The sequence below is a fragment of the Theropithecus gelada genome, unplaced genomic scaffold, assembly GCF_003255815.1.
Source record: "Theropithecus gelada isolate Dixy unplaced genomic scaffold, Tgel_1.0 HiC_scaffold_15989, whole genome shotgun sequence".
Lineage (NCBI taxonomy): Eukaryota > Metazoa > Chordata > Mammalia > Primates > Cercopithecidae > Theropithecus > Theropithecus gelada.
Window position 1 is genome coordinate 2,103,917 of NW_020257756.1, and position 19,507 is coordinate 2,123,423.

At 42.2% G+C, this 19,507-nt stretch overlaps 1 protein-coding gene and 1 pseudogene across 1 annotated transcript in view; both read right to left on the bottom strand.

The window, feature by feature from the left end:
- LOC112617290 (periphilin-1) overlaps positions 1–19,507 on the bottom strand; it is a 220,306-nt gene that overhangs the window by 162,222 nt on the left and 38,577 nt on the right. The gene's annotated exons all lie outside the window — the stretch shown is intronic.
- Positions 7,811–10,007, bottom strand: LOC112617291 (annotated as a pseudogene).

The window sequence follows — 19,507 nt, forward strand, 5'->3', positions numbered from 1 at the left end:
TTTTTTTTTTTTTTTTTTTTTTTTTTTTTTTTTTTTTTTTTTTGCTGGAGTCTTGCTCTGTTACCAGACTGCAATCGTGCAATGGCACGATCTCGGCTCACTGCAACGTCCTGCTCACTGCAATGTCCGACTCCCTGATTCAAGTGATTTTCCTGCCTCAGCCTTCCGAGTAGCTGGGATTACAGGCACGCGCCACCACGCCCAGCTAATTTTTGTATTATTAGTAGAGACGGGGTTTTACGATGTTGGCCAGGAAGTTCTCGATCTCCTGACCTTGTGATCTGCCGGCCTTGTCCTCCCAAAGTGCTGGGATTACAGGCGTGAGCCACCACGCCCGGCCTATTTGTCTTCTTATCACTGAGGTGTAAGAGTTCTTTATATATTCTGGTTATGAGTCCCTTCTTAGTTATATGATTTACAAATATTTCTCCAGATTTGTGGCTTTTCACTTCCTTACTGTGTCCTTTGAAGGATGAAAGTTTTTAATTTTGAAGTTCAGTCTATTAATATTTTTATCTTATTATTTGTGCTTTTGATGTTTTGCCTTAACTCAAGCCCATGAAAATTTACTTCTATGTTTTCTTTTTTTTTACTTCTATATTTTCTTGCAGAATTTTCATAGTTCTAGCTCTTACATTTATGTTTATGATCCATTTTGAGTTTATTTATTTATTTATTTTGAGACAGGGTCTCACTCTGTTACCCAGGAGTGCAGTGGAGCAATCTCGGCTCACTGCAACCTCTGCCTCGTAGGCTCAAGCCATTCTCCCACCTCAGTCTCCCAAGTAGCTGGGACTACAGGTGGGTGCCACCAAGCCCAGCTAATTTTTTTGTGTTTTCAGTAGAGATGGGGTTTCACCATTTGGCCAGGCTGGTCACGAACTCCTGACCTCAGGTGATCCTCCCACCTTGGCCTTTCAAAGGACTGGGATTACAGGCATGAGCTATTGTGCCCGACCATTTTGAATTTATTTTTGTGTATGGTATGAGGCAAAGGTCTAAATTCATTGTCTTGCATGTGGGTATCCAATTGTTCCAGCATCATTTGTTGATTAAAAACTATCCTATTCTGCGGGGCGCGGTGGCTCACTCCTGTAATCCCAGCACTTTGGGAGGCAGAGGTGGGCGGATCACCTGAGGCCTGCAGTTCGAGACCAGCTTGGCAAACATGGTGAAAACTCCGACTCTACTAATAATACAAAAATTACCCCGGCGTGATGGCAGGTGCCTCTAATCCCAGCTATTCAGGAGGCTGAGGCAGGAGAATTGCTTGAACCCAGGAGGGGTTCAGTGGAGGGGTTCAGAATTGCTGGAACCCAGAGGTTGCAGTGAGCCGAGATCACGCCACTGCACCACTCCAGCCTGGGAAACAGAGCTAGACTCTGTCTCAAACAAACAAACAAACAAACAAAAAAAAAAAAAAAACAACTATCATTTCCCTTATTGAATCACCTCAGCACTTTTGTTGAAAATCAATTTACAGTAAGTATAAGGGCTTCTATCTGGACTTGAAAAATGACATATTATATTCTAATGGTAATTAGTACTTTATTTACCTTCTATTTTATTTGTTTGTTTGGTTGGTTTTGGTTTTTGGGGGTTTTTTTGTTTGAGACTCCATGTCTTGCTCTGTCGCCCAGGCTGGAGTGCAGTGGCACAATCTCAGCTCACCGCAACTTCTGCCTCCTGGGTTCAAGTGATTCTCCTGCCTCAGCTTCCCTAGTGGCTGGGATTACAGGCATGCAGTCACCATTCCCGGCTAATTTTGTATTTTTAGTAGAGACGGGGTTCCTCCATGTTGCTCAGGCTGGTCTTGAACTGACCTCAGGTGATCTGCCCACTCGGCCTCCCAAACCTGCCTTGTTTATACGCTAGTGTTATCATGGATTTCCATTTCTGCATATTGTTTCTTGTAAGTCCAATAAATGAGGAAAGAAATTTGTATCATTGTTTTATATAGTCCACGTTTATATTTAGATCTACCCATACATTTACCACTTTTGTGCTCTTCATTCCTTCTTGCACCTGGGAACTTTCTATCTAGGGTCATTTTCTTTTTTGCCTACAGAATATCCTTTAGTACTTCCTTTAATTTGGGTCTGCTGGTGATAGACTATGTTAATTTTTGTTTGTGTAAAACATTCTTGAAGAATATTTTCACTGGTCATAAAATGTTATATTGACAATTATTACTATTATTATTATTATTAGTTCATTGAAAAAATTATTTCATTCTTTTCTGGTTTCTATCATTTTTAAAAATTTTTTTTCTTTTTTGAGACAGAGTCTGGCTCTGCTGCCCAAGCTGGAGTGCAGTAATATGATCTCCACTCACTGCAACCTCTGCCTCCTGGGTTCAAGCAATTCTCCTGCCTCAGCCTCCCCAGTAGCTAGGACTACAGGCACCCACCACCATGCCTGGCTAATGTTTTGTATTTTTAGTAGAGACAGGAATTTTACCATGTTGGCCAGGCTGGTCTCGAACTCCTGACTTTAAGTGATCTGCCTGCCAATGTGCTGAGACTACAGGCATGAGCTACTGCACCCAGCCAAAAAAAAAAAAAAAAAAATTTTTAATCTTTGGGATGTTATATTCTGGGAGCTCAGCCTTCAACTTTGTCAAAAATTCCGTGAAACTCATGCACTGAGTGCCTAATTTTGATTATAATGATGTTCATTTCTAGAGAGTTTTTTTTTTCCATATTTGCACTTGATTAAGGATAGCTGCAAACTCTTTGTCACTCTTCCAGTTGAGAGATGGGGTCCAACTGCTCCATGAACCTGGGCTGACTTTAGTGATGTGCTTGACCAATAGAATGCATTGGAAATGATGTTCTGTGATTTCCGAGGCTAGATCATAAAAAGTTTTATGATTTCTACCTGAGCTTTTTGAAATGCTTGTTGTGGAAATTCCAGCACTCGAGACGCTCTCTTTGGGATCCCAGCCATCTTGCTATAAAAGGCAAGAAACATGTAGGCACCTGAAAGTTCTAGCTGAGCTCCCAGCAGCCAGCCAACACTACTACGTGAAGCCATGCAAATGAATTATTTTGTATATCTAATCCATTTACATTGTCAGATAACTGTCACCCCAGCAGACAATTCCAAGGTTTGTAGTCAGACAGGAGAGCAGATTAGGATCAGTACTGGGTTGTACTCAGTGCTTTTCTTTCTACTCTGTTTTATGCCATCATTTTCCCATCTCATTTTTTTTTTTCTTATTGATCCCCAGAGTTTTGGAAATCCCATTTTTCTACCCCTTTTGCTGCTTTTTTTTTTTTTTTTAAAGACAGGCTCTTGCTTTGTCACCCAGGCTGGAGTGTAGTGACACAATCATAGCTCACTGCAGCCTCAACCTCTCAGGCTCAAGTGATTCTCCCACCTCAGCCTCCCAGGTAGCTGGGACTACACGTGCATGCCACCACACCTAGCTAATGTTTTCATTTTTTCTAGACATGGGGGTCTTGCTATGTTGCTCAGGCTGGTCTCAATCTCCTGGGCTAAGGCAATCCTCCCGCCTTGGTCTCTCAAAGTCCTGGGATTACAGGCATAAACCACTGCACCTAGCAAGCTGCCACTCTTATTCTTCTCTCTCTGGACATGAAAAAATCCGTTTTAAACTCTAAAGAGAGGATAAGAAATGGGGCTGAATGCATATTAATACAGTTGGAATTAATGAGAGAAAACAATGTATGCAGGATGGAAAAAAGACCATGTTTTAAGACTAAAATTTATGAAGTTATCCTGCAGAGTTAATAATAAATCACCAGGTACAGTGACTCATGCCCATAATTCCAGCACTTTGGGAGGCCAAGGTAGAAGGATTTCTTGAGGACAAGTGTTCAAGATCAGCCTGGGCAATATATTGAGACCCCATCTCTACAAAAGATAAAAACATTAGCCAGATGTGGTGGTGAGTGCCTGTAGTTCCAGCTACTCTGGAGGCTAAGGCAGGAGGATCTCTTAAGCATAGGAGTTTGAGATTGCAATGAGCTATGATCACACCACTGCACTCCAGCTTGAATGACAGAGTGAGACTCTGTCTCTTAAAAGTTTTTTTTCAGAATGATTAATAACTTATGCAAGTCTGGAAAAATAATTATGCCCATTATACTGCTATAGTTTTTTGGAAATTATTTGTCTTACCAAATATAAAAGTATATGGAAATCCTGGTGTTGGAGAGGATGATCAATACCTCTTTTAGCCTAACACTGTAATATTTTAGTATTTGTTTTTCAGGGAAACGTTATTTGACCCATTGCTTAAAGTAATAAATCAGTGAGATACAATGATAAGCAGTACTTTCTGAATTATGTATAACATCTTAAGTTTATTATTTTTGTTTTCTATGCTTAATGGGCATTAATTATACATTACTGAATATTCACTAAATGTTAATCATGCATTGGGTATTTTTCAGAAATTTTATTTTGTTGATTAGGAAATATAACATCGTTCCTTCAAATTTTGGGTGGCTAAATTATAAAACAATATGCCCTTTGTTTACTTTCAGATAACTACATATTAAGCCATTATTTTCCATATAAGCCATTATTTCCCTATTATTGCTACTTACAACACATATCCTACATTGAATGCTTACAGTGTGCCAAGAACCATTCTCAGCACTTTATTTTTTTTCTTGTTAGCTGGATATATTTCTTTTTCTTTTTCTTTTTCTTTTTGTGACAGAACACTGTTTGCAGTAGAGGAAACTGGCATTGCAGTCTGGTGGTATAATGGCTTGTTCACATAAACCAGGACACGTTCATCTTTTAGCACAAAAAGCCCTAATGGCGCATATCCTATTAAAATTCAGGACATCTCCAATATTCTCTCTCTCTGTTTTTCTTTGTCATCTTTTTTTTTTTTTTTTAAATAAACATTGTCAAGGTTTGTCCAAAAGAATGCCATGTAGGTTCTTGGCTAGCGGAAGACAATTCAGAACAGCTGTTGCACATTTGGACTGTCACCTTCTCCAGGCTGGCAGTTGATATCTTTTTTTTTTTCAACTCATTTTTACTAAAACAATTTTAAAAGTGCTCCAACTATCAGTTTTGCAAAATCTCTAAGGGAAACACAAGAGTAAGGTGCTGAGGTAAAAAACAACTGAGGTAGCTTTTTTTTCTGTGTGTTTTTCTTGTTAAAAAAAAATCTGTAAATTTAATGCTACAATAAACATATGTGTGCATGTGTCTTTATAGCAGCATGATTTATAATCCTTTGGATATATACCCAGTAATGGTATGGCTGGATCAAATGGTATTTCTAGTTCTAGATCCTTGAGGAATCACCACACTGTCTTCCACAATGGTTGAACTAGTTTACAGTCCCACCAACAGTGTAAAAATGTTCCTATTTCTCCACATCCTCTCCAGCACCTGTTGTTTCCTGACTTTTTAATGATCACCATTCTAACTGGTGTGAGATGGTATCTCATTGTGGTTTTGATTTGCATTTCTCTGATGGCGAGTGATGATGAGCATTTTTTCATGTGTCTGTTGGCTGCATAAATGTCTTCTTTTGAGAAGTGTCTGTGCATATCCTTTGCCCACTTTTTGATGGAGTTGTTTGTTTTCTGCTTGTAAATTTGTTTGAGTTCTTTGTAGATTCTGTATATTAGCCCTTTGTCAGATAAGTAGAGGGCAAAAATTTTCTCCCATTCTGTAGGTTGCCTGTTCACTCTGATGGTAGTTTCTTTTGCTGTGCAGAAGCACTTTAGTTTAATTAGATCCCATTTGTCAATTTCGGCTTTTGTTGCCATTGCTTTTGTTGTTTTAGACATGAAGTCCTTGCCCATGCCTATGTCCTGAATGGTATTGCCTAGGTTTTCTTCTAGGGTTTTTATGGTTTTAGGTCTAACATTTAAGTCTTTGATCAATCTTGAATTTATTTTTGTATAAGGTGTAAGGAAGGGATCCAGTTTATTGCAGCACTATTCACAATAGCAATGACTTGGAACAAACCCAAATGTCCATCATTGATGGAGAAATGTGGCACATACACAAGAAAGTGTGGCACATACACACCATGGAATACTATGCAACCATAAAAAAGGATGAATTCATGTCCTTTGTAGGGACATGGATGAAGCTGGAAACCATCATTCTCAGCAAACTATCGCAAGGACAGAAAACCAAACACTGCATGTTCTCACTCACAGGTGGGAATTGAACAATGAGAACACTTGGTCACAGGAAGGGGAACATCACACACCGGGGCCTGTTGTGAGGTGGAGGGAGTGGGGAGGGATAGCATTAGGAGATATACCTACTGTAAATGACGAGTTAATGGGTGCAGCACACCAACATGGCGCATGTATACATATATAACAAACCTGCACGTTGTGCACATGTACCCTAGAACTTAAAGTATAATAATAAAAAAAAAATCTGTAAATTTAATGCCCTGGGCCAACAACCTTGTATAAATTTCTACTTTCCTCCACGTTTTTTTTAAAGAAAGAAATCATTTTGCTGAATATTGATGGTTTATACACCAAAATGCAAAAGACAAAATACATTCTTTCATTGTGGAATTTTTTCTTTGTTTGGTTGATTGGTTGGTTTGATGGGTTCCTGTTTTCCTCTTCCAAAACGCTAGGACAAGTACCATTGACTCTTGTTCTTTTGAGTAACCAAGTGTAAGTTGAGGCTCGTTTGTGCGTTTTGGTTTTGTTCCTTTTGTGTGATATGATACTCAGAGCACTGCTTTGCCTGGCAGGGGGTGTGTTGGGGGTGGGTGGGGGGGGTGAGGGGGGTGCATAGATATGGGATTGAGATTGAGGGATAAGGGAGTTCAAAAGAATGGAGATGGAGAAGAAGGAGAGGGGAGGGATAAACAGAGAGAGACAGAGAATTATATAGCAGTATACAAAAAACCAGTTTAAAACCTGTGAAGCACGCCTGTAATCCCAGCACTTTGGGAGGCCGAGGCGGGGGGATCACGAGGTCCGGAGATCAAGAGCATCCTGGCTAACACGGTGAAACCCTGTCTCTACTAAACACACACACACACACACACACACACACACACACACACACACACACAGCCGGGCATGGTGGCAGGCGCCTGTAGTCCCTGCTACTAGGGAGGCTGAGGCAGGAGAATGGCGCGAACCCAGGAGGCGGAGCTTGTAGTGAGCCGAGATCGCGCCACTGCACTCCAGCCTGGGAGACAGAGCGAGACTCCGTTTAAAAAACAAACAAACAAACAAACAAACAAAAAACAAAAAAACCCTGTGAGAAATGGGTGTATGAGCTAGACACTCAGGAGGAGTGACAGAGATTCCCCTTCAAGGAGACGGCGGTATCCCTTCTGTTGATGTACACAGTTGATCCAGAACTGCTGTGAGTGTCCTTTCGACGAGATTTCCCTCTGGGTGAATTTTGTGTGGGTGGCCTCGAAGCTCTCTACACCGTGAGACCCTACAAAGACTTTATTCTTTAAAGTCTAGAAAAGCCTGCTTTGTCTTTAAAAAGAAAAAAAAAGTAATAAATGGGCCCGGCGCGGTGGCTCAAGCCTGTAATCCTAGCACTTTGGGAGGCCGAGACGGGCGGATCACGAGATCAGGAGACGGAGACCATCCTGGCTAACACGGTGAAACCCCGTCTCTACTAAAAAAAAATACGAAAAACTAGGCGGGCGCCTGTAGTCCCAGCTACTCCGGAGGCTGAGGCAGCGTAAACCCGAGAGGCAGAGTTTGCAGTGAGCTGAGATCTGGCCACTGCACTCCAGCCCGGGCGACAGAGCGAGTCTCCGTCTCAAAAAAAATAAAATTAAATTAAAAAAGTAATAAATGACTAAAAATTGGAGTTAGTTGAGTTATTTGATATATTATTTCTAAAATATATGACCACTGCAGGCACCCTGTGTAACCCGGAGGACACATGTCTTAACATCTTCCCCTTCTAATATGTATACACATGTACAGAGACTATTTGCCACAAAAAAGGGTGTGCATTTTGCTTGGCTTTGAACACGTTCACCTTTGTTAGTTCAACTAAAAGGGATAGCGTCGTGGGAGTTAAGGAGAGATCCGAGTGGATGGTGAAGTGGATGGTGAAGCCTGCAGAAGCCCTGCGGAGCGGGAGGCGGCCCGGTGGTTCTGGCAAACCTGACTGACCTTCCCCAGCCCTCCTCGGCCCCTGGGATTGTCAGGGCCTCTGCAGAGTCCCTGGCCGCCTCCGTAGACTTCTCATTCCTCAGATGGTCTTTGGTTTGCTCTTGATCTGGCTGGCTGTGTTTGGTCCCATTCTGTCAGGTGTTGGAAGGGCTCCATTCATCCGTTGTTTTGCTGGTGCCTGTGGGAGCCTCGCTGCGCTGTGAGGCGACTCCCTGAGGGTATTTCTGCTCCTGCTGCTTCACCTGTTGTACAGTTCCCCTGATCTTGCGCTGTGCAGTCTGGCACAGAAGTGCCCGATAATTCTGATGATCACTTCCTCCTTTTCATCCGGTGTTTGGTCAGGAGGCAAGATGACTTCTGCACTGGTTAAGTTCTGCAGTTCACTCACAGTCTTGCCACCTTTGCCAATCACCCGGCCAGCTGTGGAAGAGGGCACTCTGACATGGGCTTCCAGCTTCACTTCTTCCTTGGGGTTAAAAAAGTTTTCTTCTTTCACTTTCCCAAAGATCCATCCCTCCCCCTGAACTGGGCTTCCGGTGGCCCGGTGATGATGACGATCCTTTCGCTGACGTCTGGGCCTTCCACAGGGGCGAACTTGATGGAGGCTCCAGCGAATCTCGCCAGCTGTTTGATGTGTGCCCCTTTCTTCCCGATGATGGTGCCCACACTTTGGGTTGGGATGAAGAGATTCACAATCTCCTGCTCTGGATAAGAGTGATGATGCGGGAACGGGCCAAACTGATGAGGAGGGTACAGGTGGAGAAGTATCCGGAGTGGGTATTAACAGCAAGCATATCATTTTCGAAGGCCTCACGCAACTTCTTCACAATCTCTATCTCAGCACTGGCACAGGCCTCAAATGTGCCCTTCACAGTGACGGTTCCGGGTTGTATATGCTCAAATCCTGCTAAGATGAGATTGTTATCTTGGTCCCTGTTTCATGTTCCTTTTTCTTCCCATTTCAGCCTTCTTTTCCAAACAGTCTTCCAACCAAGCCATTGTGGGCCGAGATTTTCTCCAGCTAGTTTGGCCTCATCTGCCTCTTTCTGCATGATTTCAAGAATCACACGGCATGCTTCCGAAGTCTCCTTTGGGGTGGCATGGATGGTGACAGGCTTCTCTGCAGCTCCAGAGCTCTCTTTTCTATAGATGTCTACCTGGGACTGGGTCTGCTTAGTGATGTTCTTTATGGTCAAGCCCTCCTTTCCGATGACGGCACCAACAAACTTTGTGGGGACCAGGATCCGCAGCGGGAAATCGATCTGTCTGGCCTGAGAAGAGCCCCCAGGGGGGTGGCCTTGCTCCCAGGAAGAGAGGTCCCCAGGCTTGGCTCGCTGAGGCGGCGAAGGGGAGCTCACCTCTTCATCCGGGATGTAGGAAATCTTGAAGGAGTAGTTCTCAAACTGATGCCTGCTTAGCTTCTCCATGGCTATTTTTGCTTCTTCTCTTGTTGCAAATGTGACGTTGACAACGGCGGTTTCTGTGTCTGTGTTGACTTGTTCCACATTCTCCACCGTCCCATATTGAGCCAAAAGTCCATCCAACACCTCCCACTTCAGGAGAGGAGGGATATTTCGAATCTGAATGTTCCTGCTCCTTAGCTTTTTAGAGACTGAATAATCAACTTCCATGATTTTCCCATGCAATTACACTTGAGCCGAGAGAGTCTCGATGGCGCGGATGGCCCAGGTCTGGTCCCGGTAGTCTACGAAGGCGTAGCCGGACTTGAGCAGGACCTGTCCCACCAGGGGCAGCTTCCTGTCCCCAAAGAGCTGCAGGAGGTCGTCGGCGGTGACGGCGGGGCTCGGGTTCCCGATGAAAAGCTTGTTCATCATCCGTCTCTTCCCCCAGAGCCCGCGGCTCTCCCGGCCCGGTACCCGGCGCTCCTCGCCCCCTCCGCTGCCCTGGTCTCTCCTCCTCCTCCTCCGCCCCGCCTCCCCGCCTCCCCGCCCTCCGCCCTCCCGCCACCCACCCCCACCCTCAGCCTGGCTCCCCGCTCAAAGCACTTTAAATGTGTTTTCTACTTTAATCTTTACAAGAATTGAATGAGGTATGTCCATTTTACAAATGAGGAAACAAAGTCACAGAGACGTTAAGTCATCTACATGTTTTATGGCTGCAAAATCAGATGACGCTTAAGTTTATGCAGAATCAGTCTAAATAACTCACCTTATTTAAACTGTATGAATTAGATTTATCTTACTAGTCTCTTTTTCTAATTTTTTTTTTTTTTAAATTAAGGGAATCACAATTAACTTCAGTACAAATGCCAGATGCTGTTACTCAGAGGTGATGATAACTTTAAAGATTAAAGATTAAATTGGCAGGGCGCGGTGGCTCACGCCTGTAATCCCAACACTTTGGGAGGCCGAGACGGGCGGATCACAAGGTCAGGAGATCGAGACCATCCTGGCTAACATGGTGAAACCCCGTTTCTACTAAAAATACAAAAAATTAGCCGGGCGTGGTGGCGGGCGCCTGTAGTCCCAGCTACTCGGGAGGCTGAGGCAGGAGAATGGCGTAAACCTGGGAGGGGGAGCTTGCAGTGAGCCGAGATCGCGCCACTGCACTCCAGCCTGGGCGACAGAGCAAGGCTCTGTCTCAAAAAAAAAAAAAAAAAGATTAAATTGACTTACTGTGAAAGTTTAGCCAACCAAAAATTCCAGAATAAATGAAAAAATATCTAGTAACCCTGATACAATCTTACTGGACTAATCTTTTAAAACCTGTATTTTCATCTTCAACACAAACATCAGGACTTCTAAAGTTGGACTTAAATGTCTTATGCCTGCAGTATTAGATGATGATCTCAGAATAAGTTTTCCCAACATTCTGTACTTGTCTTATACTGTCAAAAACATGATAATTCATTTTAAAAATCTTTGCTCATAAAGATATCTATCTATATTTTCTTTCATAACCATGTTTATATAGAACATAAAAATGCAGATAGTTTGGCCAAACTACCTGTATTTGAGTTTTGGTCAAACTATTTGTATTTTTATGTTCTATATTGTCTAAATGATAGCTTAGCCTGGAAAAATGTCAAGCCATTACCTTTGCCTCCTTATATTTCATTTTATTTATTTATTTATTCATTCATTCATTCATTTTGAGTCAGAGTCTTGCTTTGTTACCCAGGCTGGAGTGCAATCATAGCTCACTGCAGCCTCGAACTCCTGGGCTCAAGTGATGCTTTTGCCTCAGCCTCCCAAATAGCTCGGACTACAGGCATGTGCCACCATGCCCAACTGATTTTTTTTTTTTTTTTAAATATAGAAAGGGGAGTCTGGCTAGGTTGCCACAGCTGGTCTTGAACCCTTGGCTTCAAGCAATCCTCCAGCCTTGGCCTCCTAAAGTGCTGCAATTACAGGCATGAGCCACCATGTCTGGCCTGTCTCCTTTTAAATAGAAAAAATATATATATGTATTTGCATGCCTTCACTTAGTTCTCATCTGATAAACCCAAAAATGTGCTTTAGATAAGGTATGTTCTCTCTACCATACCGCTTGAAATCAAAGACTCAAATTGCAGAAACACATATACATCAAATTATGAACTGTGTTTGTCTTTAAAATATCCTTTGGAAAAAATCTTTACTTGAAGAGGCTAGAGAGATGATGATTCATGCTATAATTTTATCTCATGAAACTCTAGCAAATTTCTTTGGCTAACATCCCAGTCAAATTCTAAATATGACTTAATTCTACATGGAACATAGCTGTCAAACTCTGTATTCATTTTAAGTTTCTTAAATCTATACCCAAGTACTGTATTTGACCGCCCGTAGCCACCAATTTCAGAGAAAACAGTTTAAAATCACTCTTAAAATTTTAAGTTCTAAGTAGTCAATCACTTTTTGCTACAGTTCTGGGAGATAAAATTATTATATCAAGCACTATATAAATTTCACTTTTCATTCAATTTTATACATTTCTGTGTCTAGCATACAGATTTTTCTTTCATAATAATAGCAAAACAAAGAAAAATAACCAATTTGAGAGCCTACTATGTGCCATGTACATTACATACATTATTGTCAATCAGCTTCACAATCTTGGAAGACAGTTGTTGCCCATGGGCAAAGGTAGTACTCTTTGTTCTATTCCTTTGTCCTTTGACTCAATCTGCAAGGAGCAGTTTTCTATGGTTTGATTTGGTTTGGTTAATGATCATTGCATGATCTGCAGCTAGCAGCTTGGTGCATGGCCATTTATCAAATGCCCTAAGAAGACTGGTATGGCAATAAGAGCTAGTGCTATATTTTCAAAACTGAATTTGACTCTTTCCCTTCTTTTCAATTCTGTACCCATGTGGATATGGAAGGAACACTTAGGACTTGGTAGAAGTCTAAACCACTTCCCTTTTCTCTGTTCTCTCTCTCTCTCTTTTTTTTTTCCCCTCACAAACCTAGTGTCTTGCCCTGACACAGGAAGGTCTGGGATAGATACCTTTATGCTCAATGAACAACTTTTGGCTCATATTTGTCCCTTGTTCTCTAGATCTGGCAGATGTTCTTTTCATACCACTGGAAAGGCAAATTTCAAAACTTGAGGGTGAATGAGGTGATGAGGCAGGAAGGAGAGACTAGATGTGCCATTTGACTTGCTTTGGGTGTTGGCGTTTGTAGCCTCCAACCTAAGGAAGTGGAATTCTACACTTCTTCTGGACCAGCTCTCTGGAGTTTTGCATTAGGGTTTGGAGCCAAAGATACAACTAACAATGAAATATGACTTTGTCTTGATTTGCCCCATTGTGCAATAGCTTCCTCAACACTGTCACAGAAAGGAGTGACAGGCCCAAGACTAATTCAGACATTCCTGGCCAAATACCATTCAGCACCATCTTGATGCTAATCCATTTTTATAATTTTAACATATAATAGCAAAGATCAGCCGGGTGCTGTGGTTCATGTCTGCAATCCCAGCACTGAGGGAGGCCAAGTTAGGAGGATAACTTGAGCCCAGGAGTTTGAGACCAGCCTGGGCAACATAGTGAGATCCCGTCTCTACAAAAAATTTAAAAAATTAGCCAAATGTGGTGGTGTGCACCTGTAGTTCCAGCTACTCAGGAGGCTGAGGTAGGAGGATCAACTGAGCCTGGGAGGTTGAGGATGCAGTGAGTCATGACAGTGCCATTGCACTCCAGCCTGGGCAACAAAGCGAGACCTAGTCCCCAAAAAAATTGCAGGCTGGGTGCAGTGATTCACACCTATAATCCCAGCTCTTTGGGAGGCTGAGGTGGCAGATCACTTGAGGTCAGGTGTTCAAGACCAGCCTGGCCAACATGGTGAAACCTCATCTCTACTAAACATACAAAAATTAGTCAGGCATGCTGGCAGATGCCTGTAATCCCAGCTACTCAGGAGGCTGAGGTATGAGAATCACTTGAATCTGGGAAGCGGAGTTTGCAGTGAGCTGAGATTACCCCATTGTACTCCAGCCTGGGTAACAGAGTGAGACTCCGCCTCAAAAAAAAAAATTACAAAAGCATGTACTATGTGCTAGGCTCTGTTGTGACTGCTTTAATAATGCCACAACAAACACATTGAAATTAACACAGGAAAAAAAAACTGTGCTGAATGTTGGCAGTAATGAAAGAGTTAAAATATATGAAATTTTATAATTTCCCTGTAAGGGTACAGGTCTCCTTAGTGCTGCTATGAACAGTTTTAGCTCTTAGCTGAGACCAAATCTGCAAATTATAGAAATGACTTAGCTTCACATATGGTGTCATTAATTACTTGAAGAAAAAATATTGAGACTTTTTCTCCTGAATTTCTGTCTTTTAATTAATGGGTCTATCATTCCACATTTGTTTTTGTGAAATAACAACTTCAAATTATTTCAAAAAGGCTGCTTCAGCTTGCATTCGTTTAGTAAATTAAACACTATCTTCCATGGGTATTCAGCGTTCATGGTAAAAAATGTGAAGGATGGGAACTGAGTGAAGAAACATTACTTTCTATCCAATCCCATAGCAAGATTCTTACTTGAAGGCCATAATACAAGGTTGTCAGCCAGCTTCAACTAACAAGCCTACAAATAAAATCATTTTTAGAAGATGGGAGGTCAGAGGGGCTGATAAACCAGCTGACGGTGTTCTAACGTGGCTCCCCTTATCTTGTGCTACATGATGAATCAAAGTTTCTGCAGACAGTTAGGGAAGAGCCAAAACAAAAGCAGGACAAATGTTGAAACCAGATTCAGAGGAGGGTACAAGCAGGTCAATGAGACCTAGTAAAATAAAGCAGAAGCAGAATCAGAGATTGGCCAAGGACAGAAGCCAAGTTGCACAATGACACAGTAAAAACTAGTGGAGATAAATAGAAAAGGCAGAGTCCTTAAAGATAATTAAGATTTAGATCAGCTTGAGCTAAAAGAAGTAAATCAAGGGAGAGCCGAATAGAGGTCTCTATGAAATCCAACAAAGATGTGCTATGTAGCAGGCCCAGTTTTGGTCCATAAAGCCTCATAGATGTTCCTCCACTAATTTTAAAGGTTGCAGACATGGCATTTGACAGAAGCTAAGGTCACGTCACTTGGTTTTGTTCTCAAAATATGAACATCACCCTTCTGTCTCTTAAGTGCATTCAGGTGGTTGCAAAAGGCACTGAGCCAGAAAGCATAAGAATGGATGTAAATCTGTCTCTGCTAATATGAAACAATTCGAGGTACATGACAAACCGCATTAAATCAGCAAAGCTTTATTTGTATCCTGATACTAAGAGCAGGAATTGGCCCATTTGCAAAGGTTCTGCTAATTGGCTTCTTTTTTTTTTTTTTTTTTTTTGAGACGGCGTTTTCTCATTGCCCAGGCTGGAGTGCAATGGTGCAATCTCGGCTCACAGCAACCTCCACCTCCCAGGTTCAAATGATTCTCCTGCCTCAGCCTCCTGAGTAGCTAGGATTACAGGCATGCACCACCACCCCCGGCTAATTTTCTATTTTTAGTAGAGACAGGGTTTCTCCATGTTGGTCAGGCTGGTCTCGAACTCCTGACCTCACATGATCCGCCTGCCTTGGCCTCCCAAAGTGCTGGGATTACAGGCGCGAGCCACTGCGCCAGCCTTAATTGGCTCTTTTTAAATGTAGAAAAACAGTTATCATCATTCTGGGATCATTGGGATTATTGGTTCTGCCTTCAGATAAGCAGAATAAACAAGCCTCAGTTCCGATGGAAACTACTTGTGTTGCATTCTTCCACACTAGGCTCTCACAGCCAATTCTAATTGGTTATTTGCTTTTCTCCTGTGTCTGTATCTTCACATCTACCTAGGCCAATGGACAGCTCCTGAGAATATTGTCACTTAAGATGTTTCCAAAAACTATTTGCCCTACGTTAGCAGAGCTCATCAGCTCACTTGCAGATAGGGTTGTCCGTTGGATTTAGTTTTTGCTTTCATTTCAGGAAGGGGTCAAGTAGCTTCGATAGACCTTTTAAAAAGTATAAGTGATATATCTACTTAAATATATTCCTACTTTAGTAAACTTAATATCAGGGGTAGGAGGGACAAGTACATACCCAGCCAACTGATTTCACATGATCTTGCCACTAACTATTATTATATAGGAAAGTAAAGGCATTATACTTAATCTTTTTTATTTATTTTTTTGAGATACAATCATAGCTCACTGCAGCCTCGACCCCCCAGGCTCAAGTGATCCTCACACTTCAGCCTCCCTAGTAGCTGGGACTATAGGCATGTACCACCACACCCAGCTGCATTACACTTTGTCTAGTCTTCTCTTTAACGGTTATATACATTGACCTGCACCCACCATTTTATTCTTGAGATTGCAGTGATAGGAAAGTAAGATAAGAAAGGACTGAGGATAAACTGAGAAATGGAATGAATGAGAGAGTCATTCATAACTTATTCAGATTTAAGTATTGGGTTATTGATTTATATATAGTCTAGTTCTCCCACATAGAAACTATAGCCATAGCTGACATAAATAATTTTTTTATTGCTGTATGTGATTATACTTCACTTGTCTAAAAGACATTGGTCCAACAACTTCTCTTCTCTATAATATGACCAAGAAGTAGGAAATAAGGGGGATCACTGTGATAAATGAGAAGTAATATTTCTCCACTAATGCTCATGAACTTGGCCGAAAAGACAGCCCTTTGGATTTCCAGTCAGTCCCTGTTTTCCCTGCCTGTAGAAGTAACATGGAAGTAACAGATTTGAAAGGAGGACAAGGCAGGTGGTAGCAAGCACGATGGTAGCATAAGAAGTGGCAGTGGATGGCCAGGCATAGTGGCTTATGCCTGTAATCCCAGCACTTTGGGAGGCTGAAGTGGATGGACTACTTGAGTCAAGAATTCAAGACCAGCCTAACATGGTGAAACCCCATCTCTACTAAAAATACAAAAATTAGCCAGGTGTGGCGGTGCACATCTGCAATCCCAGCTACTCAGGAGGCTGAGGCAGGAGAATCGCTTGGACCCGGGAGGTGGAGGTTGCAGTGAGCCGAGATTGCATCACTGCACTCTAGCTTGAGTGACAGAGTAAGACTCCGTCTCAAAAAAAAAAAAAAAAAAAAAAAAAAAAGTGGCAGTGGTCAACTGGACAATGAAGGAAGTAACAGAGAAAATGTAAAAGCAGATTGAAGACCTTACAAAATTTAGGCTTCTGGGCCTATCTGTTATATGGACAAGCACATCTACATATTCAAATAAATGGAATATCTTTTACAGGCTACTAAGGAGTTTGGATAAATAATTAGAAATTATTAAGGACATCTAAGCACTAGCATAGCACTAAATTTTAGTTTTGAGCAGCCAGACAAGAAATATTTAGAAAGAACCCTATCACCTGGGTCAGTGCCAGGGCTATGGAAGTTAACAAGGTACATTCCCTATCCTCCTGGGATTTATAACGTGGAGGAGACATTACTGAGGGAGTAAAAAAATGATAGAACAGGCAGAAGAATGACTAGAATACAAAAGGAATGAAAGTGACCAGACCTAGGGCCTCACTGGATGTGGATGGTGACAGAAAGTCAAGATTCTGGGATGAATCTTGATTTCCCACACAGGCAGTTGGGTAGGTCGTTGCTGTTAACCAGGAAACAAAAAGCAAGAAGACAAATATATTAGAGAGAAAGGAGGAGTTCACTTTTGAGACGTTTGTGGGATAGCCAGAAGTCAGAAATATGTTTCTAACTTTTGGCTGTCCCACAAACGTCTCAAAGTGAAAATTATTTGGCATTCTAATGTATTTGTGATAATGGAAGCTGTAGGTGAAGATGAGAATACTGTATAAAGATCAAGAAGAATAAGAACTATAGGAACTTAAAAACCATCTACTTTTAAAATATGGGTAGATTAAGAGGAGCTAGGAAAGAGTATGGAAAAGGATTTGATCTTAGGAATAGTAATAAAATCAGGAGAGAGTGCTGTTATGAAAGGTAAGTAAAGGGTCGAATAAGGTGAGTAGTGACAAGTGATTTTTGGATTTGTCAATAAGAACATCTTTAGTAATTGTTGAAAGGGGAAAACCAAATCTGAAGGTTTGAAAAGTGGGGAGTGTTTATTTAGGGAAAGTTGAATCTCTGGGTTAAAGAAAAAAGAAAAGTGAAGAAAGTTGACAGAATGGAGAGAGCAAGCATAGATTTTTTTCGAGAGGCCTGGCCTTGAAGGCATGGTAGACAGCCTTTAGGATGGCTCCCAGTGATCCCTGACACCTGGTTTTCATGCCTTTGTGCAATATCCTCCCGTTGAGTGTGGGCTGGACTTAGTGACTTGCTTCTAAAGAATGGACTACAGGCCGGGCGCGGTGGCTTACGCCTGTAATCCCAGCACTTTGGGAGGCTGAGGCGGGCGGATCACGAGATCAGGAGATCAAGACCATCCTGACTAACACAGTGAAACCCCGTCTCTACTAAAAATACAAAAATTAGCTGTGTATGGTGGCGGGCACCTGTAGTCTCAGCTACTCAGGAGACTGAGGCAGGAGAATGGCGTGAACCCGGGAGGCAAAGGGTGCAGTGAGCCGAGATCGAGTCACTGCACTCCAGCCTGGGTGACAGAGCGCGACTCCATCTCAAAAAAAAAAAAAAAAAAAAAGAATAGACGAATAGATAAGATGTCACTTCCGAGGGTTACAGAAGACTAGATTCCATCTTGCTTGCCCTTTCATACAGTCTCTGCTCACTCAGATGGAAGCCAGCTGCCACATTGTGAGCTGCCCTAGAGAGACCCACATGGCAAAGAAGTGATGGAAAATTCCAGTTAATAGCCAGTAAGGAACTAAGGCCCTCAGTTCAACAACCTGCAAGGAATTGAGTTCTGCCAACAACCAGATGAATGAGTTCAGAAATGGTTCCTCCCTCAGACAAATTTGAAATGACTATACCCCCAGCTGACATCCTGATTGCAGTCTTGTAAGAGACTCCAAGGTGGAGTACCTAGCTAAGGCACACCCAGAATCTTTTTTTTTTTTTCAGCTTCCATCTTTTTAGACATGTTTTATTTATTTATTTTCTATTTTATTTATTTTTTTGAGACAGTCTCATTCCGTCGCCCAGGCTGGAGTACAGTGGCGCAATCTTGGCTCACTGCCACCTCCTCCATCCCCTGGGTTCAAATGATTTTCACACCTCAGGCTTCGGAGTAGCTGGGATTACAGGCATGCACCATCTCATCCGGCTGATTTTTGTATTTTTGGTAGAAACATGGTTCGCTGTGTTGGCCATAATAGTCTCAACCTTTTGACCTCAAGTGATCCCCCTGCCTTGGCCTCCCAGAGTGCTGGGATTACAGGTGTGAGCCCGCACCCAGCTGACACCAGATTCTTGATCTACAGAAACTTATTTTCAGCTAAGCTTTAGGGTAATTTGTAATGCAGCAATGGATAAATTGAAAATGCAGCTATGAAAGTGAATGGAGGTGGGAACTGAATCCAAATGGTAAGGTGTGAGACTGGGTGATGACTTTAGAAAATGTTTTGGAGAAAGGCTTTTTTTTTTTTTTTTTTTTAAATTATACTTTAAGTTGTGAGATGTATGTGCAGAATGTGGAGGTTTGTTACATAGGTATACATGTGTCATGGTGGTTTGCTGCACCCATCATCCCATCACCTAGGTTTTAAGCCCCTCATGCATTAGGTATTTGTCCTAATGCTCTCCCTCCCCTCGCCCCGCACCCCCTGACAGGCCCCAGTGTGTGACATTCCCTTCCCTGTGTCCGTGTGTTCTCATTGTTCAACTCCCACTTACGAGTAAGAGCATGTGGTGTTTGGTTTTCTGTTCCTGTATTAGTTTGCTGAGAATGATGCTTTCCAGCTTCATCCATGTCCCTGCAAAGGACATTAACTCATTCTTTTTTTATGGCTGCATAGTGTTCTGTGGTGTATATGTGCCACATTTTC